Here is a 7366-nt window from a genome sequence, read left to right on the forward strand (position 1 = left end):
GTACAAATTGCAGCAGTAAAATGGAACGTCTAAGAAGAACCAACAGGACATTGTGCCCAACAAATGGCGGCCATGGTTTCTAAGGAAATCCATCGAAATCAGTCCGTAAGACGGTTCGCCCTTCTCCATCCTCGAATCACTCGTGTTGTCACCGTCATCCTCGGTTCCCACGCCGAGCACTTCCGACATATCCGCCGTGTATTTCGCCGTGTTCATCGGTACAGGAACACTAAGCCGGGTGGTTTCGGGCATCATCATCCGCCAGTAGTATGTTAACACCGCCGGTATTGCACCGAGCATGAGTATTGTCCTCCACACGATGTCATTTTGCCCAAATGTTAGGTCATGGAATACCGCCTGAAAAGAGGCGGAGACGATCATTGCAACGAGACTGCCGCAGAGAATTCCGGCGCCTTGCAAGGCGAACACCGCCGCCATGAAAGCTCCCCTCGTTTGGCGCTCGAAAACTCCGCCATGATTGTCGCCGACACCGGAAAGTCCCCGCCGACGCCAAACCCTAACCAGAACCTGAAAAAACACAAATTCGTTATGACAGATTCCGGTGATCTTCCGATGGGGATACCGGAGCCGATGGAACTGGAGATCATGACGACCAGATTGATTCCGAAGAGCTTTTTCCGCCCGATCTTGTCTCCCAACCAGCCGAAGAAAAGGTGGCCTACGAATGCTCCGCGTAGAGCGATTCCATTGACGAGGACCTTCACGTGAATCGGCAACACGCTGTCGTAATAAATTCTTCGCAGTAATTGGGAAATGGGTGGTATGCAGAACAAATTGTAAGCGTCTGTGAAAAAGCCCATGCCTGAGATGATCAGAGAACTGGCGTGAGACTGCGCCAGGTTGAGTGAAGCCAGTCTTTCAAGCTTCATTTTTCATTCGTCACTCTTAGACATCACATACTAAGAAAAAAGAGGAAATGATTGAAGACATTATAAGTAAATTTTACTATTATACTCTATTTGAATATAGAAATTAAGCCTTATTGGGTAATGTTTAAGCTATCCTACTTCCAATTCCTTACCTTGAGAAATATGGAGTAGTCTATGAGACTCAATTTTCTGTGTCCTCGAACGGATATTTTGAAGTAGCTTTTTGACTTGACTGCTGAACTCTTCTTACAGGAAATCGAGGCTACGAAAAACAACAAAAGCGATAATTCTCGGCCCACATTGTCTTCTCCAATGATATTTTGATAATTTCGATAGTGTTTTGAAACGGCCAATGATTATTTTATTAATGAATTTCCTGCAGCATATCGAATTCTGTTTCGGATTGAAGAATATGTTGTGAGGTAAAACATTTGCTAGCATCCCTGGTTTTGTCTCGCTTCCACAAAGCTATGTAGACATTTTCCGGATTGAAGACTATGTTGTCATGTAGACCATTTACATGTATGCTCGGTTTTGTATCCTTTCTACAACGGGAAGTAGACTCAACACCTTTCGTTGTATAAACTCAGAGTTCATTTGGTCGTGGGCATAGGAATGGAGAATAGGCATGCAATATTAGGAATAAGAATGGCTATTCCAATAACAGTTATTTTTTGGAATGGGTATAAGCTCATTTTAGATGCAAAATGAAAATATGTATTCCTATTCTCTATTCCAAGTGACGAACCAAACAGAAAACAGAAAACGTATTCCATCCTTTCTATTCCTATTCCAGCAACCAAATGGGCCCTCAGCTAATAAGTTTTCTTCATGAGGATAAACACTAGTTTTTAATCTTGAGTTGTAAATCCTTTATGGGTGAATGTTAAGGTTATAAATGAAGGTTCTTGTCTTTGTCACAAAGAAGATTTAATAATAAATTTTTAGTAGGATTTAAATGTCTATGATAAAAGTAGCAACACAACTCTGATCATCATTATATTATTAAATTATTATTTTATATTTATATTTTATCGTATTAAAATTTCTTATGAACAATCAAATTTCTTTCAATAAACATTTGATCATATTCAATCTTTCTTTATGTCAATTTTCTTTTGTAATATGTATATATAATTATATGTGTGTGTTGAAACAATGCTATGTAACAACTTCATAAATAAGTATGATATCTTTTTTATTCAAATACGTATAATCTTGCATTGCTTTGTAGGATTTATCCTCAAGCTTTATTGGTTGAATGTTTTGATACTTCTAAGTGGTTCTACAATTATTGGGGTTGTTCCCCACTTGATGTTGTTAAAATCTATATAATTTATTAATCTAGTAAATCTTAAATGATTGAATGATAGGTTTCTCCTACTCATTTTCATACATGATCAAAAAATTATTCACATTTTAAACATATAAGGCACATTGAATGTTATTTTTGTAAGAAAGCAAAGGTATGTAGAAACGCTTCCTATGTTAATCTTGAGAGGATAACATAGGGAAACCCTTTTTGGAGAAAAATCTCACCCTCCAAAACCCACATAATATATTATCAATTCCAGAGTATTACAATACACTTGCATTGCAAGTTCTTACATGAGCATCACCAGAACTAGAGCTTGGAGGGTCTACTTCTACAACACATCCTTGCAAAATAAAACTCAATGATAAAAACTCATCTCCAAGCCTTCCTTATATAGTTTTAGCAATTTGGAAACCACTTTTGATTTTCTAATACCTTGGACTAAACCACTATCCCAAGTGTTGCCCATTCTTGACATTTACATTTTCAAGATGGGAAATGAACCAAGTTAAAATAATATTCCCAACCAAAACTTTGTCCCTTGGTTTAGACCTTCATAGAAGTCATAAAACAAGTCATATATGCTTTAAAAATGGGCCTCCTATAATTTAGTATGGACATAGTACATTTTTAACAACTCATATACACCTTTTCCAAATACATAAGCATGTGGAAAACTACCAAAAATTTTCTTTGTAATTATCTAGAAAAATATTGCAAGGTTGAGACACATTTCTCAACATTCTCCCACTTAATGTGATCAAGTTTCCACAATCCATCATAGTTTTGTGCATCAGTTTCTGGATTAGATTGTGTGACAATTTTTACCATCAACGTTTCGAATCACACTACGTGATCCATCATCAGGATGAGAGAGCAAGAGATGTCAAACAAAATAAGTTCTCCCACTTGTGAAACACCTTGCAAGAGTCATGGGATCTGAAATATCATGGACTTATTGCTATGAGCCGAAAGGCCCATTGACTCTGAACACCAACTAAACTTCTCTATGTTAATAGGCTTAGTTAATGCATCAACAATATTCATCAAAGTTTCCACCTTCTCCAGCTTCACCTTGTTATCCTCAACCATATCTGTCACAAAATAATATTATACATCAATGTTCTTGGTCCTTGAATGAAAAGTCAGGTTCTTTGCTAGCCAAATTGTAGTCTGACTGTCACTATAAATTATCAATGCACCTTATTTGAACTCTAATATTGAGCACAATCTCTTTAGCTAGATGGATTCCTTATAGGCATGAGTAGCTTCCATATATGATACCTCTATAGTGGACACACTGTCCACAATCTATCTCTTACTAATCCAATTGATTGTGCCACCAAATATCATAAATACATATACACTAGTTGATAGATTCTTCTATCAACATCACCAATGTAGTTTTAATCCACACAACCTTGAATATCCAATGAATGCTCATTTCCTATTCCATGAAAATATGTAGAGTACTCTAAAGTATATAGAAGTATTTAAAAACTCTTTTTACTACATCCCAATGCACTCTTCCTTAATTAGATATGTAATGGAAAATTACTCCCACTACTTGGGAAATGTCTTGTCTTGTACAAACCATAACATACATCAAAGTTCTAACAACACCATGATAAGGTACTCGACTCACCTCTTCCATCTCCAATGCAGATGTACAACATTGTGAGCTAGAAAGCTTTGTTCCAATAACAACATAACACTCAATGGTCTAAAATCCTACATATTGAATCTTTTCAAAATAGTACCACGATACTTACTATGGCCTAGCCAAAGATTTTTATTTTGTTTATCTCTTATAATTTCCATCTCTAGAATGTTCATTACTGCATAAAGATATTGCATTTCAAACTTTTCTAAGAGTTGATATTTTAATTTTATAATTAGACTTTTTTCTTTTTCAATAAATAACACGTCATCAATGTATAAGGGTATAAATAGACAATGATCAATATAAGACTTGAAATATATACAATGATTAGATTTAAACTACACAAAACCCAAACTCAACACATATGTATGAAACTTTTGGTACCACATCCTAAGAATTTATTTTAAACCATACAAGGATTTCTTCAACGTATAGACTAAATGACTTTCACCTTTCACCACATAGTGCTTTGGTTGTGTTAAATATAAATTTCCTCCTGTGAATCTCCATGAAGGAAAGTTGTTTGCACATCCATCTACTCAACTTTTAGATCATAAGTTACTGCAATTGAAAGTAAAATTTAATGGATGTTATTTTATCTATAGGAGAAAACATCTCACCATAATCAACTACTACAACCTGTGAGTAACCTTTGGAAGCCAAACATGCTTTATACTTCTCAATGCTTCCACATAAACCCATCTTCTTTTTGAACACCCATTTAAAACCAAAAAGATTTCATTCTTTAGAAAGTGATACATGGCCCCATGTGTCATTCCTCTTAAGATTTGAAATCTCTTCATCTATGGCTATTTTCTATCACTTTGAATCATTCATACCAAGAGCCTCTTCTATAGAGCCCCATTCATCAATGTTAGCATCCAAAGAAAATATGCACCACCAATCATCAACAAAATATTGATACCTTTCTAGTGGTTTCCTCTATCTACTAGATGATTGAACAAAATATGGTTCAAGTTTAGGTTTATATTTATGTTTAGGTCCTCCCTCTTCCTTTGATGATTCCAAAATTGTAGAGATCTCCTCAAATTCTTATTTTTCTAAGGGCATCAATTCAAATCTCTAAGGTGTAGTAGGAAGTTGAATTACATCTTTTTCTTTTATTTGTTTTCCAATTTTGTCTGCTTGAAATTTGGCACATAAGCATATGCCTCGCAATGAAACACTCTAAGATTTCTAAGTGAAGGCTTGTGGCCTAACCATAGTTACATTTGTGGCTACAAATTTAGACAAATTTTTTTATTCCAACCCATCTTAACTCAACATACTTGTAGCCTTCTCCATCAAGTTTTTGTTTATTCCTTATGCAACTCCATTATGCTACAAAGAATATAGAGTTTTCTTCTATCTTTTAATACCAAAGTCCTTACAAAGTGCATCAAAATCATTTGATAAAAAATTACCACCATTATTAGTTCTCAAACATGTTATCTTCTTTCCAATCTATAACTCGACAATTCCTTTTAATCCTCAAAAATGTCTGAAAACTTTAGTTTTACTCTTAAGAAAATAAACCCATGTTCTTCTATTGAAATCATCAATGAAAGAAACATAATAAACTCATCTACCTATAGAAGGAACATCAACTAGATAAAATACATCCAAATGGATTAGATCCAAAATATATGATGACTTAAATGAGAACTTGATTAAAACTGAATGCTATTTTGTTTACCATAGATACAATTCTCAGAAAAATTAAACTCAAGTTACTAGTCATTCAACCCATTGAAAAGGTTTTTATTTTTAGAGGTCCATAGACCCTTTTCACCTATGTGGCTGAGTGTTTAGTGTGATAACATGGTCTTCTCTATAGGAAACTTTGATTTGGTAGTTAGAGAACCTTTGAGTACCAAAAAACCACAACTATCTATTGAAGATGAAACCCTCTTCTTTTCTAATGAAGTAGTCCTTGCCACAATATTATCATAATTTCTATTGAACTCAATTGTGGATGCATCAATCTTCTACAACATACCCAATGTAAGAATATTTCACATGAATACTTCCACAACCAACAATATAAAGAAATGATTTATCACCCAAATATACTTCACCACCATAAAAATTTCATGCTCACTAAACCAATTTTTATTGAAATTCATGTCAAAAGATGCACATGAGTCTATCAACCATGCATTATCACCTACACAAGTGGCTAAGGCTATCATAAAAGAATCTCTATCTGCCTTGGCATACTTAGAATTAGACTATTTCTTCTTCTTCTCCTCCTCTTTCTAGTTCTTTCAAAAGTCTCTTAGGTTTAGATATATTTCTAGCATACTGCCTTGGACTTACAAAGAGATTTTGACCTCCTCTTATTCTTGGACTTATAATTACCATGTTTCCTTTTTTTTATTCTTGCCTCTTTCATTTGGAATTCCTCGAACACTCAAAGCCTTTTTCCCATTCAAAGAGACCTCCCTTCTCATCTCCTAAAACAATAGAGAACCAACAATATGCTCCATATTCAAGATAGTTGAAGTTCTCCCTATGGCCATTACAAGGCTATCCCATGACTCCAAAATTGAACATAACAATATTTGACACCTTTCTTCTTCATTCATTGGCATCCTAACTAAGGCTATTTGAGTCATCTACATATTAAAGCTTTCTAGATGCTCAAAATTTTGTCCACCTTCTTCCATTCTCAAGGAATATATTTTTTTCCTCAAGAAAATCTTGTCCACAAGTGATTTCACTTGATAGATCTCACTTAGCCTCTTCTAAAGCTTCTTTGTAGTAGATTCTTCATTGATATTTATCATAACTGATTCTGCAAGACATAATCTAACAATACCATTAGCTTTTTTGTCAGTCTCATCATATTATGCAACTAATATAAGATCTTCAAGCCTCTACTTATTCTCATCAATCACAGCCCATAGATCCTAGTCAATCAATCAAGAATTCTAAGTCATCAAGTTCTTCTCTCATGATTACTAAGGGTAAAGGAGATGATATAGAAGATGAAGATGAAGATGAAGATGAAGAAGATGAAGTAGAGGGAGTAGAACTTGAGGAAGAGGGGTCTTTGAAAAAGAAAGGGAAGGTTATAATAACTAAACTTGCCAAGTCTTCCCCTGTTGTGTTTACAAGAAGATCTGCCAAGTACAAGAATGAGCTAAGTTTGGGTGAAGATCAAACTAAATAGATTATCTTTTAGAGATCTACACTGACCCTTCAAGAAAGATTGAAGAAGATGGAACAAGGAATAGGTATGGTATGTTTCAAATATGTTAAGTATGCAAGGACATGCAAAGAAGAAAAAAAGAAAATTGAGGATACCCTTGTGAAAAAATTGGGTAAGTGGGAATATTCACCCGAGGAACTTTTACAACAAGTTTGTGATGTGCTTTTTAATGTAGTCAAATCTTGATGGGATAGTGCATTGAAAATTGCCAAAGACATCACTAAATAAAACTTGAGAAAACTAATGCCAATTCTGACTAAGAAAGAGGTGAAGGAAGCTTTGAA

Source organism: Cupressus sempervirens, chromosome 4 (genome assembly GCF_028749045.1).
Source record: "Cupressus sempervirens isolate cs-2001-9-10 chromosome 4, ASM2874904v1, whole genome shotgun sequence".
In the NCBI taxonomy this organism is placed as follows: Eukaryota; Viridiplantae; Streptophyta; class Pinopsida; order Cupressales; family Cupressaceae; genus Cupressus; species Cupressus sempervirens.